This window comes from Miscanthus floridulus, chromosome 15 (assembly GCF_019320115.1).
Source record: "Miscanthus floridulus cultivar M001 chromosome 15, ASM1932011v1, whole genome shotgun sequence".
Lineage (NCBI taxonomy): Eukaryota > Viridiplantae > Streptophyta > Magnoliopsida > Poales > Poaceae > Miscanthus > Miscanthus floridulus.
The window spans coordinates 8,352,428-8,379,181 of record NC_089594.1 but is presented as its reverse complement, the minus strand read 5'-3'; the positions used below and the strand labels follow the sequence as shown (position 1 = coordinate 8,379,181).

The window sequence follows — 26,754 nt, the reverse complement described above, 5'->3', positions numbered from 1 at the left end:
AGCTAGCCATGTCTATGACGGCTCTGTTGGAAAAGAATGCTAAATATGTATGGTCGGATAAATGTTAGGCAAACTTTGATGAGCTAAAGAAGAGATTGACTACAGCTCCAGTATTGATTTTGCCCGACTTAAGCAAGAACTTCTCTATCTATTGTGATGCATCCCGTTTGGGTCTTGGATGTGTGCTTATGCAAGAAGGAAGAGTGGTGGCATATGCATCTAGACAACTGAGGAAGCATGAGTTGAATTACCCTACTCATGACTTGGAATTGGCAGCTGTGGTTCATGCTTTGAAAATCTGGAGACATTATCTAATTGGGCATAAGATTGATATCTATATGGATCACAAGAGTTTGAAGTATATCTTTACCCAATCAGATCTGAATCTGAGGTAATGTCGCTGGTTAGAATTGATCAAAGACTATGATTTGGAAGTGCATTATCACCCGGGAAAAGCAAACATCGTAGCTGATGCACTTAGCAGGAAGAGCTATGCCAATGGACTTCAGATGACATCTATGTCAGTAGAGTTGTTTGCTGAAATGGAGTATCTCAACTTGAGCCTTGTCACTAATGCAATGAAATTAGTGATAGAGCCTACTTTGGAGCAAGAGATACGCAAAGGTCAATTGGAGGATGAAAAACTTAAGGAGATAGCAGAGAATGTAGTGCTTGGAAAGGCACCAGGATTCAGAATGGATGAGAATGGCACTCTTTGGTTCAGAAAAAGGATATGTGTATCTGAAATGAAGGCTATCCGTGAAGCAATTCTATAAGAGGCACATGAATCTGCCTATTCCATACATCCCGAAAGTACCAAGATGTATTTGGATCTCAAGGAGAAGTATTGGTGGTATGGTTTGAAGAGAGATGTGGCAGAGTATGTGGCTTTGTGTGACACTTGTCAAAGAGTGAAAGCTGAGTATCAAAGACCTGCAGGGTTGCTACAACCAATGAAGATTCCTAAATGGAAATGGGAAGAAGTTGGTATGGATTTTATCGTAGGTTTGCCCCGCACTCAAAGAGGTTATGATTCAATATGGGTAATAGTGGATCGACTCACCAAGGTTGCCCACTTTTTACCAGTCAAGACTACCTATATAGGTGCAAGACTAGCAGAGTTGTACATGGAAAGGATTGTGTGTTTACATGGTGTTCCCAAGAAGATTGTGTCTGATAGAGGCACTCAGTTTACATCGCAATTCTGGCATAAAGTACACAGATCTTTGGGCATGAAGTTGAATTTTAGTTCTGCTTACCACCCGCAAACTGATGGATAGACTGAAAGGATCAACCAGATTTTGGAAGATATGATGAGAGCCTATGCACTATAGTATGGTGATAGTTGGGATAAGAGTCTGCCATACGCAGAGTTCTTGTATAACAACAGTTATCAGAAGAGTCTTAAGATGGCACCTTTCGAGGCGTTGTATGGACGTAAATGTAGAACGCCTTTGTTCTAGAATCAGACTGGTGAAACTCAAGTGTTTGGACCTGATGTCCTTAGAGACGTGGAAGAACAAGTGAGAATGATTAGAGATAATTTGAGAGTGGCTCAGTCCCAACAGAAGAGTTATGCTGATACTCGCAGAAGAGAGCTGACTTTCGAAGTTGGTGATTATGTGTACTTGAAGGTGTCACCAATGAGAAGTGTGAAAAGATTCAATATGAAGGGAAAGTTAGCACCAAGGTACTCTCCTTCCTCCTCCAAGGTACCGCCCCCACCTTCCTCTCCCTCTTTCTCTGATTCAGAGCGCTCTGATTCAGAGCTGTTGATTACTGTCAATTGCTTTGTTCATAATTGTCGATTGCTTGATTCAGAGCACATGATTCCTTTGCCGAATACTGTTGCTTTCATCTCTAAATTTGTAGAGGTAGTAGAGTTAGCTCAGATGCTTGCCATTTCTCATGAATATGGTGGACAGTAACTTGTGATCCCATTGATTTACTACTCTATGTTTGTTAGTCAACAACACCTATCCCTATCAAAAAATTCTAATGGACATTTTTCTACTTGCCTATTGCAACTGTCTACTGAAAGTACTGATAACTACTCTGAATGTCTACTGTCCTGAATGTCTACTGTCTACTGAAACTACTCTCCTCTACTCCTATTTTGAATTGATCACATTTTTTAAACTGTACTCCTTCTCTCTACTACTACTGTACCCTCTTCTCTCTACTGCATCTCTCTTCTCTCTACTCTCTCTACTCTACTACTCTCTCTACTCTATTACTCTTCTCACTACTCTCTCTACTATACTACTACACAAGGCTAGTCATATACTAACTCACTATTACTTGCTGGTCATATACTGACTCACTACTTGCTGCCTTACTCCTACTACTCTAACTACTACTACTCTACTACTCTCCACTTGATTTCTCGGCTGCTCCAACTATTTTGAATTGAACACATTTTTTATCCTTCTCTCTCTACTACTACTCTACTCTCTTTTCTCTACTTACTGCACCTCTCTTTCCTTACTTGGTGGCTGATGGCCCCAAATTTGAGATGGCCGAAGGACTTAGCCCTTCGAGGTTGATTTTTGAAACTACTAACACTAGTACTTGTCTTACTACTACTAATCTGATGAAGATTAAATTTTTTGTAAGATACTACTGTGAACCTGAGGCATAAGTTTTATTTTGATGCTACTATGAATCTGAGGCATAAGGCATGTGCAATGATGTTTTATTTTGATGCAACTCTGAACCTGAGGCATAATGCATGTGCAATGATGTTTCATTTTGATGCTACTCTGAACCAGAGGCATAAGGCATGTGCAATGATGTTTTAGTTTGATGCTACTCTGAACCTGAGGCATAAGGCATGTGCAATGATGTTTTTTACCTGCCTGTGATGATGTTTTTTACATACTGTGCAATGATGGTTGCTGCTGATGGCCTGAATTGTTCTGATCATTTTATCTGAATTGAGCACATTTTCCAAATTAAGCACATTAACTGATGAATTGAGCACTTTTTTTTGAATTGAGCTTAACTGATGATTCTGAAATGGCACTTGATTCTGAAATCGCACTCACTATCCAGTTTACTACTCTTACTACTCTACTACTCTGCACTACTCTACTACTCTTCTGTACTACTCCTTTAATACTACTACTACTACTCTACTCTCGTATCCTCTAGTCCACTACTATTGTCCTCTACTGTTTTATTTTGATGCTACTCTGAACCTGAGGGTTGTTGGGAATCTTGGGATGCCTGCTGTGGGGTTGCTGGGAATGTTGCCTGCTGTGGGTTTGCTAGGAATGTTGCCTGTGATGATGTTTTTTTACATACTGAGCACCTGTCTGTTGCCTGTGATGATGTTTTTTAACATACTGAGCACCTACCTTATGCCAATGATGAGGGTTTTTATATACTGAGCACCTGCCTTATGCTAATGATGAGGGTTTTTATATACTGGGCAATTGCCTTATGCCAATGATGAGGGTTTTTATGTACTACTCCTATCTACTCTTGTCCTATCCCACCTCTACTACTACTACTACTACTCCTCTACTGTACTCTACTACTACTACTACTACTCTACTGTACTCTATTACTACTACTACTACTACTATACTACTACTACTACTACTACTACGTACTACTGCTACTACTCTACTATGGCTTTGGATGTGGCCAAGTGGATGAGGCTGCCCTGTTACCTTGATGTTTAGTAGGTGCTGTTACCTTCATGTTGTATTATGTCTTGAACTGCCGATGATGAAATTGTCTAAGTCCTACTACTTCTACTACACTTCTCCTCTCCTATCCTCTACTACTACTTCTATGTTTTTTTGCCAATCCTCTCCTCTCCTTTGTTTTGCCAATGATGAAATTGTCTAAGTCCATTCATTATATGGAATATGAGTTGATGATCATGAACTTGTGAGGAACTTGACATCATTAGCAGCCGCCCTTACATTACCTTCTCCTTTCTTCTCTGTTACGATTCCTTTATGCTCCAAGTTTATGATCAAATGATGATTGACATGTTTCTAAGGCCTCTACTACTCTACTACTACAAGAACAACAACAACAACAACAACAACAACAACAACAACAACTACTACTACTACTACTACTACTACTACTACTACTACTACTACTACTACTACTTCTACTTCTACTGCTACTACTACTTTTCCCGTATCTAATTCACACTTTATTCCTTGCATCTATTAGAACAAAGCATGAAATGACATGGACAACAGACAGTGCAACCAAATCCCATGAAAATAATGAGCAGCCTAGCCATGGAGGTCAAGAACTATAGGAATAGCTTACGTAGGAGTAGTTCGATATGAGGTAGAAATTGATCTAGCAGTGTTGCTTTCTCAAGGGGAAGGTGGAGCAGAAGGGGGAGCAGAAGGGGGAGCAGAGGGAAGAGGAGGAGAGGCTGATGAAGGCGAAGAAGAAGAGGAGGATGACGAGGGCTCATCCTCAGGATATGAAAGTCCCGAGGATCCTCACCCACAACAACCCAGACAGAGGCCAACAGAGGATGAGTTGGACCTAGATTTTGACCCGAACGAGGAGGTAGGGATGGAGCCTTTATAGCCTGTGAAATTGTCTAAGGCTTTGGCTATATTACCTCTACTAACGCTTTTGACCTGTCGTATATGCAGGTCCCTGCTAGACCTCCAAAAAGATGACATCGATGTCCGGCATGTTATGCTGAACAAGACAAAGTTGGGGAAAGGAGGGCAGAGGCAACTGCCACAGAGACTGACATTGAGGCCTCTGCTCCATAGCCTTAAGGCACAACCACGACGCACTCCACTACCGTACCAAAGAGGAATTGAGGGATAAGAAAGCCAAACCAATATCCAAAGAAGGGGGTAACTTTCATGATATCATGCGTTGGAGAAGAAGGGCAGATCCTTGAGCCACCGGAGTACATCAGCAAATTCCGTAATGCGATCGGGGCAGTAGTAAGAGATTAGCTGAACCCAGCAATCCGTTTCTAGAGTGGCAAACATGGCGTACCTGAGGTGAAAAAGCAAGACCTATGGGATGAGTGGCTAATGGGCACTTTCAAGCTACCGACGGGGACCCATGAACCGGTAAAGTGACATGCTTACAAGATAATGGGAAACACCTTCCAACATTGGAGGGCGGATCTGAACAAGAGGTTTATCTAGAGGGGGCTCACTCCCTTCCACGAGTTTGGCAACATAACTCATAATCAATGGGCACAGCTCGTGGCTGAGAAGACTTCACCTGAAGCATTGGCCCTCAGTGCCCGTAATAGGGAGCAGGCGAAGAAGAACAAACACCCACCTCGCCTAGGCCCCGGTGGCTACCATGCCAAGCAAGGTGTGTTTAGGAAGCTGGACGAAGCAGCCGAAGCTTCTGGGGATCCAAAGAAAAAGAAAGTGAAGGATTTGAGGAAACGTTTGAAGCAATGGATATATGCAAGGAGTGTGGATTCCTCCAACCTCAAGTTTGTTGAGCCGGAGATAAAAGAGGCAGTATCAAAGATACTGAAATATTCTGAAGACACAGAGAATGGAACATTCACTCCTTCCAGAGAGAGGGACGAGCTGAGCCTTGCCTTTGGCAACCCCGAGCACAAAGGCCGCACCAGGGGGCTAGGGAAGCTAGTAACCTAGAAGAAAGGATTCGCAGAGGATAGCAACATGTACAAGAAACATGGCAGAGACCGAGAGGCCAATCTCGAGCTCACTGTGAAGGCTCTAGTTGCGAAGGCGCTTTTGGAGCAAGGTGTGAATACGGCGGCATGGATGCTCATGGAGCCGATGGGAGAACTGGCTATAGTTGGCAGCCCTCTGGGTGTTCCCAGCAGCCAAGGTTCCACTGCAACCATAACCGATGTCGATCGCATACGGGTGCCAACTAGTTGCACCCTATTGGTTCCCATGCACAGGGGAAACAAGATGGTGATGGTTGAGGTGGCAACGGGTGTGGCACATCCTTCGGGAGGCGAATGGCATAGTCGCTCAATCCCGCAGGACTACACTAAGGTCGAGGTGCATACCGTGAAGCCCGACTTCATGACATGGGAGATAGAACACCCAACTCCTGAGGGGCTTGTTCATCTTGGAGAATTCATGAAACAGTTCATCCTCTGGCACAAAAGGACATTGTTGTAGAGGAGCAAGTTGTTGAGGACGGGGAGGCATATTCTTCCCTGACTCCTAGCGAGCACGTGACTGACAAGCCATAGACTTCTCCAGCTCGTCTTATCGAGCAAGGGCATGATGAGATGCCACAACGTTCTCCAGCTCGTCATATCGAGCAAGTGCATGATGAGATGCCGCATCCTTGTCCAACCAAGCAAGGGCCCGATGTCCCGCCAGAGCCTTCTCAACAGGCGCGGCCGATACCCAAACAAGGACTGCCTTCTAAAAAGAAGATGAGGGCGCGCATGAATCGGAGGCCCAAAAGAAGATTCCCTACCATACAAGGTCAATGTTTGCTCTGATGAAAGACGTCTCGTTGATTGACAAGTGGTTTGCTCATGACCAGTTTAAGCCTGAGAACCAAGTTAAAAACGTCTACGCACGTGCTTCTGAGCCGCCCGACACTAGCAAACTCCACCAAGAAGTAAAGAAGTATCCAAATGCTGACAAGATCAAGTGGACAAAGGATGTCCCAAAAGAATATGAAAGAGGCAAGCACTTCCTACCAAACCGAATCATGCAGTGCATGCCAATTGGAATGAGAAAGTTCCATGATTGGTACTTGCGTGCTCACTTGATGAGACTGAACGAGATAAAAGCCGTCTTCCCTAAAGGCACATTTGGAGGCGCAGCTAGGGATCTAATGTTTGACTTTGAGGACATGCAGGCATGCTTTCACCTCGGAATGATGGAAATGAATCTAGTTCGCATGTGGTGCCTGTAAGTCCTTGACCTCTCGATATGATATGAATGAAATATTTGGATTTTGTTGTAACTAACCACATCATGTTTTGTAGAATGCAAACACATATTGTGAAGAAGGCGCCAACTCTAAGAGCCGCCTACGTCGACCCTTGGTTGATATGTGCATCAAATTTCTAGTACCCCAAGGACTGGGCAATGGATTGCGAAGAACTAGCTGCTGGAAAGACCGTTGAGGAGAAAGAGGCGATCCGGGCAGATAAGATGTATAGAGAGGGCTTTAAAGTTGCGTGCCGGATTGCCAAATGTCTTAAGAATCTCCAGCATAATGAAATGATATGGTTACCATAGCACTTCGGGTAAGTTCGACTCTATACTGAAAGAAAGCATTGTTCGATATATTTAGTTCGATGCAACAGAGCTTATTTGTTTCTTCAATGATTAAATTCATGCAGGAACCACTGGATTCTTGTAGGGGTCGATGTTGGGCTGAGCATGGCACATGTCTATGACTCAGCAGATTATGTGCCGGAGACGTACATGGACTTCATAGCGATTTGCAAGACGTATACATATCGACAATAATGCTCATTAGCTTATATATGTTTGTATATATACTTGTAAACTTTGCTTTTCGATACTAACAAGTTGCATTTGCTAAAACCATTCGAACAGGGCATTCAGGCTCTATGTCCAACATCATAAAGGAAGACATCATCCAGAAAGGAAAGAGAGATTGGCTATCAAAACTCTATGTCCGGTACGTGTAACTTACATCGGTACACTCCATTACGTGGTTTGTCAATAGCATTACTTAACATTTCCATATGCGAAACACAGTGTCTAAAGCAGAGGCCTGGGAGTCTACATTGTGGATATTACGTATGTTGTATGATGAGTAACACTAGTGCCTACAGGAGACACCCCAATCTGCTTAGTTTGACACTTTTTTCGCTCGTAGTATGAAAGCTTAGCTTATGTTATGAAATCGTCCTAGACCTAAACTTGTTCTCTTGTAGTGGAAGGAAGAGATGGATAGGATAAGGGACGTATACAAGGATGATGAACTCTTGGGGCTCGTTGGCGACCTTTGTGGCTTCATCATTGACGAGGTTATTTCTTCTAGAGGCGATTACCATGATCGAAACTCCGACTTAGGTAGTAATCCGAGGTACCAACACCTTCGTGAGACTCTAGGCCATTGATAACAATCTGGAATGGTTTGGACTTGTGGAACTATTTGAACTTGTGAATTATGGCTATGTAATGATGGACTTTGTGAATTGAACTTTTGAAACTTTTGAAATATGGCTTGTAATGATGGTTTAAACTGTGCTCGTGTGTTTGTGGATGTATATATTTATATATGTGGTGGTCAGATTTGAATTTGAATTTGAATTGTATATTACATGCTGTGGTCAGATTTGAATTCGAATTTGAATTTTTTTTCTAAAAAATCAACTGTAGGGGCGGTTCTAGATTGAACCACCCCTACAGATACAGACTGTAGGGGCGGCTGGTGCTGCAGCCATCTTTACAGTGGGTCTCTGTAAGGGCGGCTGAAAACACCAGCCATCCTTACAGCCGCCCTTACAGAGAGCCTCTGTAAGGACGGTTTGGCCAGCCGCCCCTACAGTGCTCTGGACAGTAAGAGCCACCTGGGAGGGGCGGCTGGGCCAGCCACCCTTACAGAGCCCTGGGAGCCGCCCTTGTTGTGCTAGGCTGTAGTAGTGTACGTTTGTATGTGGATAAATACTTGTAGCTACCGTCAATGAATCCAGTTCCAAATCTGCATGTGTAATCTTATATTTGTTTACTACTAATATTTGGTTTCCTAGCCTTGGCATTGAGATTATTCTTCTTTTGTTTTGTTTTTGTAATTCCTCAGAGAAGATGCGGATAGCTAAAATATGTCTCAGGAGGGTCTTACCATGGACACATTTTAGCAATCCACGTCTCTGATGATCCTACTTCAAAGGCACATTTTGTTTAAAACGTGTCCCTGGTGAGAGTCATGACAGAAGCGTAATTCTGACGTCTTTGATATCTTCACGTCACATATGCAAATTCTCTAGCACATTTTTATACGTATCATATCAATGTGACATTAGGGGCGCCGGCAAAAGTTATTGAAGTAGGAACTATCATATCATTGTCTATACACAATACTCCCTCTGTCCCCAAATAAATCATTTTCTAGAATCCATGCAAGTCAAAAAATATCTTAAGTTTAACTAACTGTATCAGAAAGACTAACAACATCTATAACATAAACTGAGCATATTATGATAATATATTCTAGGTACATCTAATGATACTAATTTGATGTCATAAATCTTGAATTTTTTTTCAAAAGTTTGACATAAGACAACTCTATAAATCTATTTATTCAGGAATAGGGGGAGTAATTAATGTTATAATAAGCACACATCACAATTTGTTAATTATCTATAAAAGGTTACATATATAAGCTGCTACATATACAGCTTGTACATAAGTTACAAATAATATATTTCAATTCTATGCATTTAAGTTTAAACACATACAGTATCCAATATGAAACCTAGTTTTGTAGATCTTGAGGCAAGGAACACAGCTAGCAGTGCAAACTTATTTAAAAACAGAGACATGAGGAGTGAGTAATGGTCAGTTTATTTAGAGAAAAAAAATTTAACCATTTTTCCGCTGATACTAGAAAGGACACGTGGTAGAAAACTATAGTCGGTTGGATCGAGCAAATCGATGATGGGCTGTCATCAGCGGGTCGTCCGCTCGCTTCTCGTGGGACCATCAATCATTGATGCATACCCAACCGGGGGCCGCCTTGTCGTTTCGGGCAATGCGGATCCCATGACTGTACAATGCAAAACTTAGAGCTCGCTGCTAAATGATGTTCGTTCCGAACCTTCGTGTCGGTAGAGTAAGTGTGGGGATTCGGAGGACCGGTTCGCGTGGCATGATCTGCGTTAACAAAAGATGGCACAACAATCTCCTTCAGTCTAAATAAACTACTCATATATAATAATATACTTTCCTTTTTCTGTGGATGTGCTATAAGTTACTCCAACCGTTCCAAATTACAAGTTGTTCCAACTTTCTTGTAGAGTCAAATATGTTAAGTTCGACAAAATTTATATAGTAAAATAATAACATTTATTTATTTATTTTCGCGAGCGGGTTTGCACCCATTTTTCATTAAGAGGATAAGTATAATTAGTTTATTCATTAATTATATTTTCATAATATACCTATTTGATGTCATAAATCTTTGTAATTTTGTCTATAATTCTGGTCAAACTTGATATGTTTTGACTCTCCAAAAAATTTGGAGTGACTTATAGCAACTAATGCAAATAGATATACCCGCATAATGTGTGTAGGTAATCGGTTGCCCTCATGTGGCTGGCCGTGGACACTTACTATGGCCGCTGATTCCAGCTGCTTCCGGATTTGCCTGGTGAAGCAGTTGCCAGGAGGAAGACAAGGCCGCTGCCACTGCCAGTCGTCGCTGCAGACCGCAAGAAGAAGCAGCAAAATAACACCAAGGACAACTGGCGGCGACCTCTTGGTGGAGACATGGAACTTCTTGTTGCTGGGCGGCATGCTGATATCGATCGATCGCGGAAGTGATGAGGAGGGAAAATTAAAGTAGTGGTCGTTAATCATACAAACTACAGATCGAGAAGAGCTATATATATATAGAGTGTCACAACCGATTTTAAGGATAAAATGGGATGCATAATCTTATGTGCGCGAGATCAGTCACACACATAAGCTGACAAACTATAAATAGTATCATCACAAGTGTTTATTACATCACGAATAATAAGACATAGTCTTCACATAAACGTAGCGAAAGTATAACGAAAATCTCTTGTGGAAGCTCCATATCACAGGGACGTCAACTGGTTGACCACTAAGTCTAGTAATCCTCAGGAAAGTCGTCATTACCATAGCCACCTGTTACGCATCCGGGATTTTTATCCAAATAATGAAAATAAACAAGTGTAAGTACATGTCGTACTCAACAAGTGTAACATGTAGTTCATGAGGCTCAAAAGGCTAGACACAGGATTAACAACACTTAGCTTTTAGTTGTCACAATTTTAGTAGATGAGTAGCAACAAGTTGTTTCAATCACAAAGTAAAACGCATGATCATTGTAAACATGAATAATGAATAGCATAAACAAATAATTCTTAGTGATCATCTATTCCATAAGGGTTCCAAGGCCACTCGTGACCGTGAGCACGGCTGATATACCAGTTTTACACTTTGAAGAGGTTGTACACTTTCACTGTGAGTCGTGATACCCAAATACCCAGGTTAATTACTCCGAAAACACTTCCAAAGTGAGCAAGCAAGGTACACTATGAAGCCTTTCAAAGGTTCGTCTAACAAGTTAGGGCCATTAGATTCACTCGTTAAATAGATATAGGAACCCCGTGTCAAATGGCACAATTCCATCGCGGCTATACACATAAGAGTAGAGGCTGTCCTATACCTGATTTGTAAGCCATTATTACGCCAATAAAGGTAACCACTAACAAGCTAGAAAAGGTCCTCATACTAAGCTAAAGCCAGAGCCATATAGCCCTCACAACTGTACTGTAAGTCCTGGATGATCACTTACAGATAAGCCCTTAGGGAGAGGAATCTAGAGCATTTAGAAAGTAACTAAACACTCCATCCCACTGTTTCCAAGTTGCTAAAAAGTCATGTTTTAATGTTTGTTCCATATATCATTAGTCAAGTTACAAGATCATGGTTTAACTGAGCGCTAGCAAAGCTACCCAATGCATATTCCATAGGAGACAAGGTATAAGTTCAATTCTAGGGAATCTCTATCAAGGTGACACATGCAACAAGAATTAAATGTATTAAAGTTGATAAGAAATAAGAATAATCCCATGCTATACTTGCCTTGAACAAAATGCTCCTGCTCGTCAAAGTAGTACTCTTGTTCACCCACGAATTGCTCACCGTCTATACTCGATAATCACAGCAACATACAAGCATCCACAAGCAATCATGCATAGCAAATAAAAACTATAGATTAGAACAGTACACCAAACAGCATAAAATCAAGATGAAAAGGTTGTAAAACGAATCTATGTCTCACTACGAACACACAGACGCGAAGATCACAAAAATCGGAGCTAAAACGAAAAAGTTATGAATTAAATAAGATTTCCTTTAGTAAAATAATAGATTAATTCTAACCTTGAATTTTAAAAGTTGAAAACATACCTAACAGTTGTATAAACATGTAGATTATGGAATTATGAACCTAATGCAAGTTGAACGGACCAAATCGGAGTTAAAACGGAGATTTTATGGCCTACAGAAGGTAGTGGCAGTTTTGTAAATAGATGAAACTTGATTTTTGAATTTAAAATAATTAAAATCTGATTTTAAACTGAACCAGGGACTCAGCCACAATTTGAAGAAAAGACAGGGGCTCTTTAACAAAAGTTTAGGGACGACGGGTTAAGATCTAATTAATTGTAAGAGCCTTTTTGCAAATTTCGCAGCGAAGGGCTATCGGGCTCTGTCGGCCGTTGAATCTGAATTGCACGGCAGAGGGGAGAGAGAGAGCCCGCCGGCCGGAGATGAAGCCAGCGCGGCGGCGCCATGGCCGGAAGCGGAAGACCTCGCCGGCGTTTGGCAATATGACACTACCGGCCATCATAACCGGAACGAAATGCACTGGGAGCAAGAGAAGAAAACAGCGAACTCACCAAGGCAGCTTATAGCGGTCGACGGCGGATGGAAACGGTGCGCGGCCTCGGCGGACTATTCTCGGGGTGGCGGCTAGGGCTAGCGGCGGTGCTTCAAGCTCGAGACGAGGCGAGGCGGCTTCGAAGCTTGGGACGGTCGCGGCATGATGCAGGCAACCGGTTTTTATGGCCAGTAACGACTTGGGGCACAAGGCAAGGAGGGAGCGTGGGCGGCGCGGATTCAGCAGCTGTGGCAACAGCGGAGTCCATCCCGGTCACTCGCGGAGGAAGGCGATGACACACGGAACCCGGCTGACAGCGGCTCAGGCGCGCGCGGGAGGAGAACGACGCGGACGATGCGAGCCGGCCTGTTGGCTTGCTTTGCTGGGCCACGCGAAAAAAAACAAGGAGAGCGGCGGCCCAAGAGCGGGAGGGAAGGGACTGCCGGCCTGCGAAGAGACAGAGCTGCGCGGCTGAAACTGGGCCAGCGCCTGGGCCAACTGGCCGGAAGCAAGGAAGGGGAAATGAAATCCTTTTCTACTTTCCAAACAACTTTTGAATGCAAATTCAAATCAATTTGAAATCTGATTTCAAACCACACAATACAAAAATAATATACGTGCTTAAATTAGCAAGCCTGACTCATGCATGCATTCGAGAGCGGACGACTTGGACCGTGCCATTTTCGTACCGGATATAGTATATATACGTGACTTCCCAATGGTTCACCACCAGGTCATCTACGGCCAGGTCACGGATCGGTTGGCAGAATGGCACTTGAGCAAGCATTGGTAGCGCATGCGCGCAACATCAACACTTTTCGTTCTAGCTCTTATATATAACCAAGTTAATCAATTAATCCGTCTTGATCAGCACAGAAAATTATGAATTTTATTGTGAGATAGCTCTAGATGCAGCCGCCTCTAAGGGCCTTTTTGATCCCTCCGCTAAACTTTGCAGCTCTAAATATTAGAGCAAGTCTCCTTGTCTAAAGTTAGCTCTAAACTTTAGCCCACCTCAGATTAGATCTATGTGAGCTTTAGATCTCAAAACTGAGCTAAAGTGCTCTAAAGTTTTTAGAGCTCTAAAGTTTAGAAGAGTGTGGCTTAGGCTTGGACGACGAAAAACTTGTAACTTGCTAGCTCACTCGACTCGCTTGTTGGTGGCTTGGCACGAGCTCGGCTTTTTCGAATTTTAATTAATGAGCCAGCTTGGTTAATTAACAAGCTAGCTCGAGCCAGCTCGTGAGCCCTCGTGAGTCAAAACGAGCCAGGTAATTCACATGACAACAACTGTAATCGGTCCACATATCCCTCGGTTAGCCCAATACAACTTTAAGCAGTCCATATATCCCTCTGTCTATGGCCCAACACAATTAAAAAATGAAAACCCTAGACCAATAGACCCCATGGCCCCACCTAGTCACCCCACCGGCCTACCCCACGGCATCATGTTCACACGAGACGAGTCTAAAATTCATATGTATTTTGTTTATTCCATTTTAAATATACATGTGATGTGTTTGTTGTAAACTTGCGGTTATAATATCTATGTACCGTGTTTTTGTGCTTCAGCTCATGAGCCAAACGAGCTAGCTCGGGCTCTCTAACGAGCCTAGCCGAGCCAGTCTTTTGGCTCGTTTGTATAACGAGCCGAGCTGCCTCAGTATCCAACTCTAGTGTGAATTCAAACAGGTCCTAAAGATAGGGGCATTTTTAGAGGCAGCTGTAAATCTCAACCACCTCTAAAAACCATTTTCTAGAGGCGGACCGGCTAGGAAACCATTTTTACAGTTGCATTTGAACGGTCTTTACTAGAAGAGTTCTTTGTTGCTAAAAATCATGTGTGTAGTATTGACATTTATTTTTTAAAATTGCTAAGTATATATGTTTTCACGTTTCCACTACTAGAGCGGGCTAGGGATTTGCACTAACAAGGAGTCTTCCACTATATACGTCTTCCATTTATCTTCCAATAGGGTTTCCTAGCTACCGGCATTGTGGGTCAATAATGATTATTCAATCTACATAGTGGAGACTATGGTGTTTTGTGGCTTTAGTTATTGTGCACTTACATAATGGCAGCTGCAACTCTAGAATGTAAGTAAAGTAGAGTCAAGGTCAACAAAACAAATAAATGATGTTGTTTTGATCTGAGTCATCGATACATCGTCATCAAGTTAACTGATATACTTAGGCTACTCCTAATGCATTTATTATTATTGTTAGATATTGCACGGTTTGATCCAAATTTGAACGAATCAACTAACTGAAGAAAACGCAGAAGCATAACCAATGGAGTGTGGTGTGTGCACTACACCACAACACCAAGATTACCGATGGATGAACTGACGCTAAAAGCAGCTATAGCGACAGACAATTTGACGCTAAAAAGTTATAGCGACAGACTTCTGCAGACGGTGTAAGTCCTGTCGCTAAAAATTTTAAGCAACAGACAATACATTTAGCGACAGATAGTCCGTTGCCCTGAATTTTTTTAGCGACAGATAGTCTATTGCTACTTTTTGGCGACAGATGCTCTGTTACTAGGCATATACCGACAGATCATCCAACAGGTCCATGTATTTATAGCGACAGATTGTTCTATAGGACAATATAAATATATAAAAAATAAATACAATGAGAAAATATGTAGCATATATCATACCCAGATTCAAGCTTAAGGTCTATCACATAAAGATATAGAAACACATACATCACATGGAGATCAATACATATATAACATACAACCTTGTCTTGCACAGTACATCATCCAACAAGTTCAACCACCAAAAGATCACATGAATGCACACCCAGCAAGCAATACTAGTAGTTTGTGTTTGACATACTAAGGTTTGTGCACACAATCATTTCTAGGAACTCAAAAACCAAAAGCAATGGCTTGCCAACACTAGAACCTCCACCAAGTTATGTGCAGAACCATTTTCCAGAAACTCAAGCCAAAGACTGCCCAACACTTCCTGAAAAATATAACAACCATGTAATTAGGCAAGTGGAGAAAATATGTGAAACTGTTGTGCAGTATGATTTGTAATCAGCAAGTGTAGACATCCATTTTCCATAAACTCAAGCCAAATTACAGGTTTTTTCTCCTACTGCAGTTAAATAGTCATCTAGTACAAATAACAGTTAGTTGTGAACTTTAGTTTACATATTCAGCAAAGTTCATAGTGGTTGGATACATGTGCAAGTAATAGTTACAGTTACAATTTTCATCTCTAAACAAATGCCTTCTTTCTCCTTCATATTTAGTATAGCTATTACCTATAAACTACGACCTGACAGCATATCACATGTATAGGTACGACTTGGGTGAAGCTCAGTCTTGTATCTAAGTTATATGGTAACATATCAGGTGCAAACCAACCAACCTGTGCAAACTTGAAAACTACCAATCTGGACCACTAAATGCTGGTCCAATGGATAGGGCTAGGCGGTTAGGGCTAGGCGGCTGTGTGCTCGTGCGGGGACAAAAATCTTGCTGTAAGGTGGGATAGGGAGGCGGCGTAGGTTTGGGCGACTATTTAAGAGGTGCGACATCTTTGGAGGCACGACATAGGCTCGTGGTGGAGCTGGACATGGACGGTGTCGGCGCGGTGGTGTCTGAGCCGGTCACGGGACGGAGGTAGAAGAGGCGCCTGACGGGTGGGCCCGGCGCATCGGCGGGCGGAGAGAGGACGCGCGGCGTGGGTGTCTGGCTACGCCGGATGCGCACTGTTGGGCTGTGCAGAGCGGGCGCTGGAGGGAGTGAGCCGGTGCTGGGCTTCAGCCCGAGGAGGGGGGGATGAAAAACCAAGCAGCCAGCTAGGCCAGCGGAGAAGCAAGGCCGCACAGGAAAAGAAAGGCAGACCGACTGGGCCGAAAGCAGGGAAAGGAGATGGGAGGAAGAGAAATCCATTTTTCCATTTTCTAATTTTTCCAAAGCAAATTCAAAATGCAAATTCAAATCAATTTAGAATCCGGCATCAAACCAAGCAATACAAAATAATATGTAGCGACATGAATGCACATACGTGATTGTGAACCTACATTTGATTTTAATTTAATAAAATTATTATTTTCCTAAATTCAAATGCCCACAAAAATGCATAATAAATCAGTTTCTCGTATTTAAAAATTATTGTAAATTTTAGGGTATTACAATTCTACCCCCCTTAAAATGAATCTCGTCCTCGAGATTCGGACGATGCTTACTCAAAAAGTTGCGGGTATGTTTTCCTTAGATCCTCTTCTCTTTTCCAAGTAGCCTCATCTTCTGTATACCGATTCCACTGAACCTTACACATCTTTATAATTCGGCTCCTTATAACACTTTCTACCATCTCCAAAATCCTTACCAAAAACTCCTCATAAGTGAGATCTTCCTTAACTGTAAGCTCTTCTAATGGTATCTGCTCCTCGAGTACGCATAAACACTTCTTTAACTGGGACACATGGAACACATCATGTACACCTGACAAACTCTTGAAAGGCCCAATATACCTTGGTGCTAACTTCCCTTTCATGTTAAACCTTCTCACACTTCTCATAGGTGACACCTTCAAGTAAACATAATCCCCTACTTCAAAAACCAATTTCCTTCTCCTAGTGTCAGCATAACTCTTCTGTCGAGACTGAGCCACTCTCAAGTTATCTCTTATCATCCTTACTTGCCCTTCTGCGTCCCTTAAAACATCTGGTCCAAACACCTGAGTTTCTCCCGTTTGATTCCAAAACAATGGGGTTCTACACTTTCGTCCATACAAAGCTTCGAAAGGTGCCATATTGAGACTCTTTCGATAACTGTTGTTATATGAGAACTCTGCATAAGGCAAACTCTATGAGAACTCTGCATAAGGCAAACTCTTGTCCCAACTTGTACCGTACTGCAATGCACAAGCTCTCAACATATTATCTAATATCTAATTAATCCTCTCAGTTTGCTCATCTGTCTGAGGATGATATGATGTACTAAAATTCAACTTTGTTCCTAATGAACTATGTACTTGCTGCCAAAAATGAGATGTAAATTGAGTACCTTGATCAGACACAATTTTCTTGGGGACTCCATGTAGACACACTATTCTTTCCATATATAAGTGGGCTAACCTCGGTCCATTATAAGTAGTCTTGACCGGTATAAAGTGAGCAACTTTAGTTAACCGATCTACTATTACCCAAATTGAATCATAACCCCTCTGAGTGCGTGGCAACCCAACTATAAAGTCCATACCAACTTCTTCCCACTTACACTCAGGTATCTTCATCGGTTGTAGCAATCCTGCAGGTCTTTGATGTTCTGCCTTGACTCTCTGACATGTATCACATAAAGCAACATATTCAGCAACAGCTCTCTTCAATCTGTACCACAAATACTTCTCTTTTAGATCCAAATACATCTTGGTACTTCTAGGATGAATAGAGTAAGCAGACTCATGTGCCTCACGAACAATTGCCTCTCATATAGCCTTATCCTTAGGCACACATAGTCTTTTCCGAAACCAAAGAGTTCCATTATCATCCATACGGAAATCTGGTGCCTTACCAATCACTATATTTTCCGCTATCTCTTTCAACTTTGCATCCTGTAACTGGCCCTTACGTATTTATTGCTTAGTTTCAGCTCCAACACCAACTCCACTAAATTAGTGACAAAGCCCAAATTTAGTTGCTTGAATTCAGCACACAACTCACTTGACATCAGTGTCACTTGCACCTCATTGGCATAACTCTTCCTGCTAAGAGCATCGGCAACAACATTTGCCTTTCCAGGATGATAGTGTACCTCCAGATCATAATTTTTGATCAACTCTAACCATCGATGTTGTCTCATATTCAGATCCATCTGAGTAAAAAATGTACTTTAGACTCTTGTGATCAGTATAGATGTCACTCTTATACTCGATAAGATAGTGCCTCCATATCTTCAAAGCATGAACTACTGCTGCTAACTCCAAGTCATGAGTAGGACAATTTAACTCGTGCTTTCTCAACTGTCGGGAAGCATAAGCCACCACTCTGCCTTCTTGCATAAGAACACATCCAAGACCTTGATGAGATGCATCATAATAGATCGAAAAGCTCTTGTTCAAATCTGGCAAAACCAACACTGGAGCAGTAGTCAACCTCTTCTTCAACTCTTCAAAGTTAGCCTGGCACTTCTCGAACCACACAAACTTGGCATTTTTCTCCAACAAAGCTATCATAGGCTTGGCAAGTTTAGAGAAACCTTCTATGGTATCCAGCCAATCCCAAGAAACTTTGAATCTCTCCCGCATCGGTTGGTGGTTTCCAATTCAATACATCTTTCACTTTGCTTGGATCTACTGCGATTCCACCATTAGAGACAACATGGCCAAGGAAAGAAACTACCTTCCACCAGAATTCACACTTGCTTCGCTTAGCATACAACTTGTGTTCCCTGAGCTTCTGTAAGACCAACCTTAGATGTTCAACATGCTCTTCTTCCATTTTGGTGAATACCAATATATCATCGATGAATACCACTATGAACTTATCCAAAAACTCCATGAACACCTTTTTCATTAAGAACATAAAGTATGCAGGTGCGTTGGTGAAACCAAAGGACATAACGGTGTACTCATAGAAACCATACCTCATAGTAAAAGTTATCTTGGGTATGTCAGTTGCACGAATCTTCAACTGATGGTAGCCAGAATGAAGATCAATCTTAAAGAAAACACAGGCACCTCTCAACTGATCAAACAAATCATCAATTCTAGGCAACAGATATTTGTTCTTGATAGTAACCTGATTAAGTGACCGATAATCAACACACATCCTCTGAGTACCATCCTTCTTGTCAACAAATATAATCGGTGATCCCCAAGGTGACGAACTAGGACGAATGAAACCTTTCTCCTATAACTCCTTTATTTGTTTCTTAAGTTTCTCTAGTTCGTTAACCCCCATTCTATATGGACGCTTAGCTATAGGTGCAGTTCCAGGTAATAATTCAATAATAAACTCAATGTCACGGTCAGGTGGCATACCTGGCAAGTCATCGGGGAACACATCCGAAAATTCATCCACCACTAGGTCTTCCTTGTTGACGCGATCATCAAGCTAGTTCACTGTGGCTGTCGGATGTGCTTGTACCACAACATCAACACTGATTCTATCTCCATTTGGTGTGGTCACAACAACTACCTTCTCCCGACACTAAATGACTGATTGTTGTTGCTTCATCCAGTCAATACCTAGAATCACATCAATGCTAGATGTTCTCAACACAATGGGGCACACTTTGAACTCTAACCCCCTTAAGAATAGACTAGTCAGAAGACAACGATATGAAGCTTGCATACAACCTCTCGGTGAGTTTACTAATAGAGGATTCTGCATGGCACATAATGGTATGCAATGGTTTCTAACAAATGCTTGTGATATGAATGAATGCGAAGCTCTAGAATAAAAAAGAATAGTGGTAGAGGTTGAGTTGACATTGAACGTACCAAGCATGACTTCTGGTACCGCAAGCACCGTCTCGGTAGACACATGGTTCACCTTTCCTGTGTTGAGTGCTGGCTTCTGCGGTGTTCCCTTCTGATTACTATGCTGACCTTGGGATGTTTGTTGATTCTGCTTCCTAGGGCAATGGTTAGCATAATGCCCAACTTCTCCACAATGATAGCATATGTTGGGGGTACTACGTGCACTGGTCTTTATGGGAGTGTTGTTGGGTGTTCCCTGTTGTGGTGTCTGCTGACCACTCTACTGCTGGGGACGTTGATTGCCATTCTGCTGCTGGTTCGGGTTGTGCTGAGGGTACTGACCACTGATTCCACTGATTGGATGGTCCCTAGAACCTCTACTAGAAGCCTTGCTGAGGATTGGTGTGCAGACGAGTATTGCTCCCAGAGGCCTGTCCCTGAAGCCTCCTCTTCTTGGCCTCCATTTCTTTGCGCTTATTGTCAATAACAATGGTGTGATTCACCAGCGTCTGAAAGTTGGGGTATGTATTGGACATAAGCTGGAGTTGTAGACCATCATACCTTGAGAAAGCAGCGTTGCTTATCAGCATCATTCATCCACCTCATTCAGAGCATAACGTGACAACTGAAGCAAACTTGTCATGATACTCAGCAATGGACATGGATCCCTGCTTCAGAGCTCTAAATTCCTCCTGCCTGAGCTCTATCAGTCCTTTAGGTATGTGATAGGATCTAAAATTCTCCCTAAACTCCTGCCAGGTGATAGGAGGAGCATTGGCGGGACGTCCATACTCAAATGACTCCCACCAGTCTTGTGCTTCTCCCTGGAGTTGTCCTAAAGCGTACAACACCTTCTGCTGATCATCGCATTGCGCTATGTTGTGCTATTTTTCAACTACACGAAGCCAATCATCTGCTTCTAGTGGATTAGTGGCATGAGAAAACACCAAGGGACGGCCCTTCAAGAATTCACCATGCTTATCACACGGTGCTCCACCAACTGGTTGGTTCTGCTGATTCTGTACCAACGCTTGCATGAGCTGTGTCTGCACTGCCAGAAGTTGCTCAATTGCCAGTGGTGGTGGTGGTGGTGGATGTGGGGGAACACCTCCACGACCTCGGCCTCTTCCTCTTCCAGACATTTGTCATCCAACACAAATATTCAAATTTTAGAGATTTCCAAGTTAGAATACATCCTGTAAATTTTCTAGACAAGTTCCAACATCAATAGCTCAGTAAAACAGCCATATCTCGAGTTCCAGAAATCCAAAAGAGGCGTACTTTATATGGTTTGAAAGCTTAAGAAATTATCTACAACTCTGATTTAGACCACATTCCCAGATTCTGTGGGTAGTTTACTCAAAAACATGATAGAACCGAAACTATCCCTGATTCCAGACTGCGTTGAATCTTTATCTTGAAACAGCGATATCTCACAAACCACATCATATATGAGGGTGATTCTAGAGGCATTGGAAAGATACTTTAGTCTAGTTATTCCCATAAAGATTTCATAATTTTGGTCGAGTAGATTTTAATTAGTATTGAGATAAGTGCAGACTGCTCCGAAAAATAGATTCCGAGAGAACAAGATATAACAAACCCAATTATTTATTTATTGACCCAAACTTTAATATTCTTAACTATGGAACTTGCGGACATGCCCACAAAGTTCCAGCACACATTACAAAAATCCAACTCACACATAAACATAATAACAAATGAACTAGGCACACCAATGTTCACACTGCACTAATAGACTCGACTAGACTCAACTTGACTCATTCTACTACCGTTTTATTATATAAGAGGGGCTCCAACATCTATGGGCGAGGTTTATGGGGAAGCTCCTTGTACATCTTTGGCAGGTTGAGGCACACCCTTTGTTCATCTATCACCTGTTGGTGTCTCTTGATGGTTTTCTGTTGTGCCTTCAACTGATCCTCCAGTCGGCGAATCTTTGCTACGGACTCATAGCCAAAGTGTACCATCACTTGGGTTGTTGGATCCATGCCCTGTGGGTCCATCATTGCCCATCCCAATTCTAGGTGTTGGTGAGGGAGAAATCGATATTCTGTAAGGGCGGCTGAAAACACCAGCCATCCTTACAGCCGCCCTTACAGAGAGCCTCTGTAAGGACGGTTTGGCCAGCCGCCCCTACAGTGCTCTGGACAGTAAGAGCCACCTGGGAGGGGCGGCTGGGCCAGCCACCCTTACAGAGCCCTGGGAGCCGCCCTTGTTGTGCTAGGCTGTAGTAGTGTACGTTTGTATGTGGATAAATACTTGTAGCTACCGTCAATGAATCCAGTTCCAAATCTGCATGTGTAATCTTATATTTGTTTACTACTAATATTTGGTTTCCTAGCCTTGGCATTGAGATTATTCTTCTTTTGTTTTGTTTTTGTAATTCCTCAGAGAAGATGCGGATAGCTAAAATATGTCTCAGGAGGGTCTTACCATGGACACATTTTAGCAATCCACGTCTCTGATGATCCTACTTCAAAGGCACATTTTGTTTAAAACGTGTCCCTGGTGAGAGTCATGACAGAAGCGTAATTCTGACGTCTTTGATATCTTCACGTCACATATGCAAATTCTCTAGCACATTTTTATACGTATCATATCAATGTGACATTAGGGGCGCCGGCAAAAGTTATTGAAGTAGGAACTATCATATCATTGTCTATACACAATACTCCCTCTGTCCCCAAATAAATCATTTTCTAGAATCCATGCAAGTCAAAAAATATCTTAAGTTTAACTAACTGTATCAGAAAGACTAACAACATCTATAACATAAACTGAGCATATTATGATAATATATTCTAGGTACATCTAATGATACTAATTTGATGTCATAAATCTTGAATTTTTTTTCAAAAGTTTGACATAAGACAACTCTATAAATCTATTTATTCAGGAATAGGGGGAGTAATTAATGTTATAATAAGCACACATCACAATTTGTTAATTATCTATAAAAGGTTACATATATAAGCTGCTACATATACAGCTTGTACATAAGTTACAAATAATATATTTCAATTCTATGCATTTAAGTTTAAACACATACAGTATCCAATATGAAACCTAGTTTTGTAGATCTTGAGGCAAGGAACACAGCTAGCAGTGCAAACTTATTTAAAAACAGAGACATGAGGAGTGAGTAATGGTCAGTTTATTTAGAGAAAAAAAATTTAACCATTTTTCCGCTGATACTAGAAAGGACACGTGGTAGAAAACTATAGTCGGTTGGATCGAGCAAATCGATGATGGGCTGTCATCAGCGGGTCGTCCGCTCGCTTCTCGTGGGACCATCAATCATTGATGCATACCCAACCGGGGGCCGCCTTGTCGTTTCGGGCAATGCGGATCCCATGACTGTACAATGCAAAACTTAGAGCTCGCTGCTAAATGATGTTCGTTCCGAACCTTCGTGTCGGTAGAGTAAGTGTGGGGATTCGGAGGACCGGTTCGCGTGGCATGATCTGCGTTAACAAAAGATGGCACAACAATCTCCTTCAGTCTAAATAAACTACTCATATATAATAATATACTTTCCTTTTTCTGTGGATGTGCTATAAGTTACTCCAACCGTTCCAAATTACAAGTTGTTCCAACTTTCTTGTAGAGTCAAATATGTTAAGTTCGACAAAATTTATATAGTAAAATAATAACATTTATTTATTTATTTTCGCGAGCGGGTTTGCACCCATTTTTCATTAAGAGGATAAGTATAATTAGTTTATTCATTAATTATATTTTCATAATATACCTATTTGATGTCATAAATCTTTGTAATTTTGTCTATAATTCTGGTCAAACTTGATATGTTTTGACTCTCCAAAAAATTTGGAGTGACTTATAGCAACTAATGCAAATAGATATACCCGCATAATGTGTGTAGGTAATCGGTTGCCCTCATGTGGCTGGCCGTGGACACTTACTATGGCCGCTGATTCCAGCTGCTTCCGGATTTGCCTGGTGAAGCAGTTGCCAGGAGGAAGACAAGGCCGCTGCCACTGCCAGTCGTCGCTGCAGACCGCAAGAAGAAGCAGCAAAATAACACCAAGGACAACTGGCGGCGACCTCTTGGTGGAGACATGGAACTTCTTGTTGCTGGGCGGCATGCTGATATCGATCGATCGCGGAAGTGATGAGGAGGGAAAATTAAAGTAGTGGTCGTTAATCATACAAACTACAGATCGAGAAGAGCTATATATATATAGAGTGTCACAACCGATTTTAAGGATAAAATGGGATGCATAATCTTATGTGCGCGAGATCAGTCACACACATAAGCTGACAAACTATAAATAGTATCATCACAAGTGTTTATTACATCACGAATAATAAGACATAGTCTTCACATAAACGTAGCGAAAGTATAACGAAAATCTCTTGTGGAAGCTCCATATCACAGGGACGTCAACTGGTTGACCACTAAGTCTAGTAATCCTCAGGAAAGTCGTCATTACCATAGCCACCTGTTACGCATCCGGGATTTTTATCCAAATAATGAAAATAAACAAGTGTAAGTACATGTCGTACTCAACAAGTGTAACATGTAGTTCATGAGGCTCAAAAGGCTAGACACAGGATTAACAACACTTAGCTTTTAGTTGTCACAATTTTAGTAGATGAGTAGCAACAAGTTGTTTCAATCACAAAGTAAAACGCATGATCATTGTAAACATGAATAATGAATAGCATAAACAAATAATTCTTAGTGATCATCTATTCCATAAGGGTTCCAAGGCCACTCGTGACCGTGAGCACGGCTGATATACCAGTTTTACACTTTGAAGAGGTTGTACACTTTCACTGTGAGTCGTGATACCCAAATACCCAGGTTAATTACTCCGAAAACACTTCCAAAGTGAGCAAGCAAGGTACACTATGAAGCCTTTCAAAGGTTCGTCTAACAAGTTAGGGCCATTAGATTCACTCGTTAAATAGATATAGGAACCCCGTGTCAAATGGCACAATTCCATCGCGGCTATACACATAAGAGTAGAGGCTGTCCTATACCTGATTTGTAAGCCATTATTACGCCAATAAAGGTAACCACTAACAAGCTAGAAAAGGTCCTCATACTAAGCTAAAGCCAGAGCCATATAGCCCTCACAACTGTACTGTAAGTCCTGGATGATCACTTACAGATAAGCCCTTAGGGAGAGGAATCTAGAGCATTTAGAAAGTAACTAAACACTCCATCCCACTGTTTCCAAGTTGCTAAAAAGTCATGTTTTAATGTTTGTTCCATATATCATTAGTCAAGTTACAAGATCATGGTTTAACTGAGCGCTAGCAAAGCTACCCAATGCATATTCCATAGGAGACAAGGTATAAGTTCAATTCTAGGGAATCTCTATCAAGGTGACACATGCAACAAGAATTAAATGTATTAAAGTTGATAAGAAATAAGAATAATCCCATGCTATACTTGCCTTGAACAAAATGCTCCTGCTCGTCAAAGTAGTACTCTTGTTCACCCACGAATTGCTCACCGTCTATACTCGATAATCACAGCAACATACAAGCATCCACAAGCAATCATGCATAGCAAATAAAAACTATAGATTAGAACAGTACACCAAACAGCATAAAATCAAGATGAAAAGGTTGTAAAACGAATCTATGTCTCACTACGAACACACAGACGCGAAGATCACAAAAATCGGAGCTAAAACGAAAAAGTTATGAATTAAATAAGATTTCCTTTAGTAAAATAATAGATTAATTCTAACCTTGAATTTTAAAAGTTGAAAACATACCTAACAGTTGTATAAACATGTAGATTATGGAATTATGAACCTAATGCAAGTTGAACGGACCAAATCGGAGTTAAAACGGAGATTTTATGGCCTACAGAAGGTAGTGGCAGTTTTGTAAATAGATGAAACTTGATTTTTGAATTTAAAATAATTAAAATCTGATTTTAAACTGAACCAGGGACTCAGCCACAATTTGAAGAAAAGACAGGGGCTCTTTAACAAAAGTTTAGGGACGACGGGTTAAGATCTAATTAATTGTAAGAGCCTTTTTGCAAATTTCGCAGCGAAGGGCTATCGGGCTCTGTCGGCCGTTGAATCTGAATTGCACGGCAGAGGGGAGAGAGAGAGCCCGCCGGCCGGAGATGAAGCCAGCGCGGCGGCGCCATGGCCGGAAGCGGAAGACCTCGCCGGCGTTTGGCAATATGACACTACCGGCCATCATAACCGGAACGAAATGCACTGGGAGCAAGAGAAGAAAACAGCGAACTCACCAAGGCAGCTTATAGCGGTCGACGGCGGATGGAAACGGTGCGCGGCCTCGGCGGACTATTCTCGGGGTGGCGGCTAGGGCTAGCGGCGGTGCTTCAAGCTCGAGACGAGGCGAGGCGGCTTCGAAGCTTGGGACGGTCGCGGCATGATGCAGGCAACCGGTTTTTATGGCCAGTAACGACTTGGGGCACAAGGCAAGGAGGGAGCGTGGGCGGCGCGGATTCAGCAGCTGTGGCAACAGCGGAGTCCATCCCGGTCACTCGCGGAGGAAGGCGATGACACACGGAACCCGGCTGACAGCGGCTCAGGCGCGCGCGGGAGGAGAACGACGCGGACGATGCGAGCCGGCCTGTTGGCTTGCTTTGCTGGGCCACGCGAAAAAAAACAAGGAGAGCGGCGGCCCAAGAGCGGGAGGGAAGGGACTGCCGGCCTGCGAAGAGACAGAGCTGCGCGGC

The 26,754-nt window shown here is 42.2% G+C and overlaps 1 pseudogene; it reads left to right on the top strand.

Moving 5' to 3' along the window:
* Positions 1-6,128, top strand: part of LOC136506947 (uncharacterized) — a 30,293-nt pseudogene extending 24,165 nt beyond the window's left edge.
* The last annotated feature ends 20,626 nt before the right edge of the window (positions 6,129-26,754 follow it).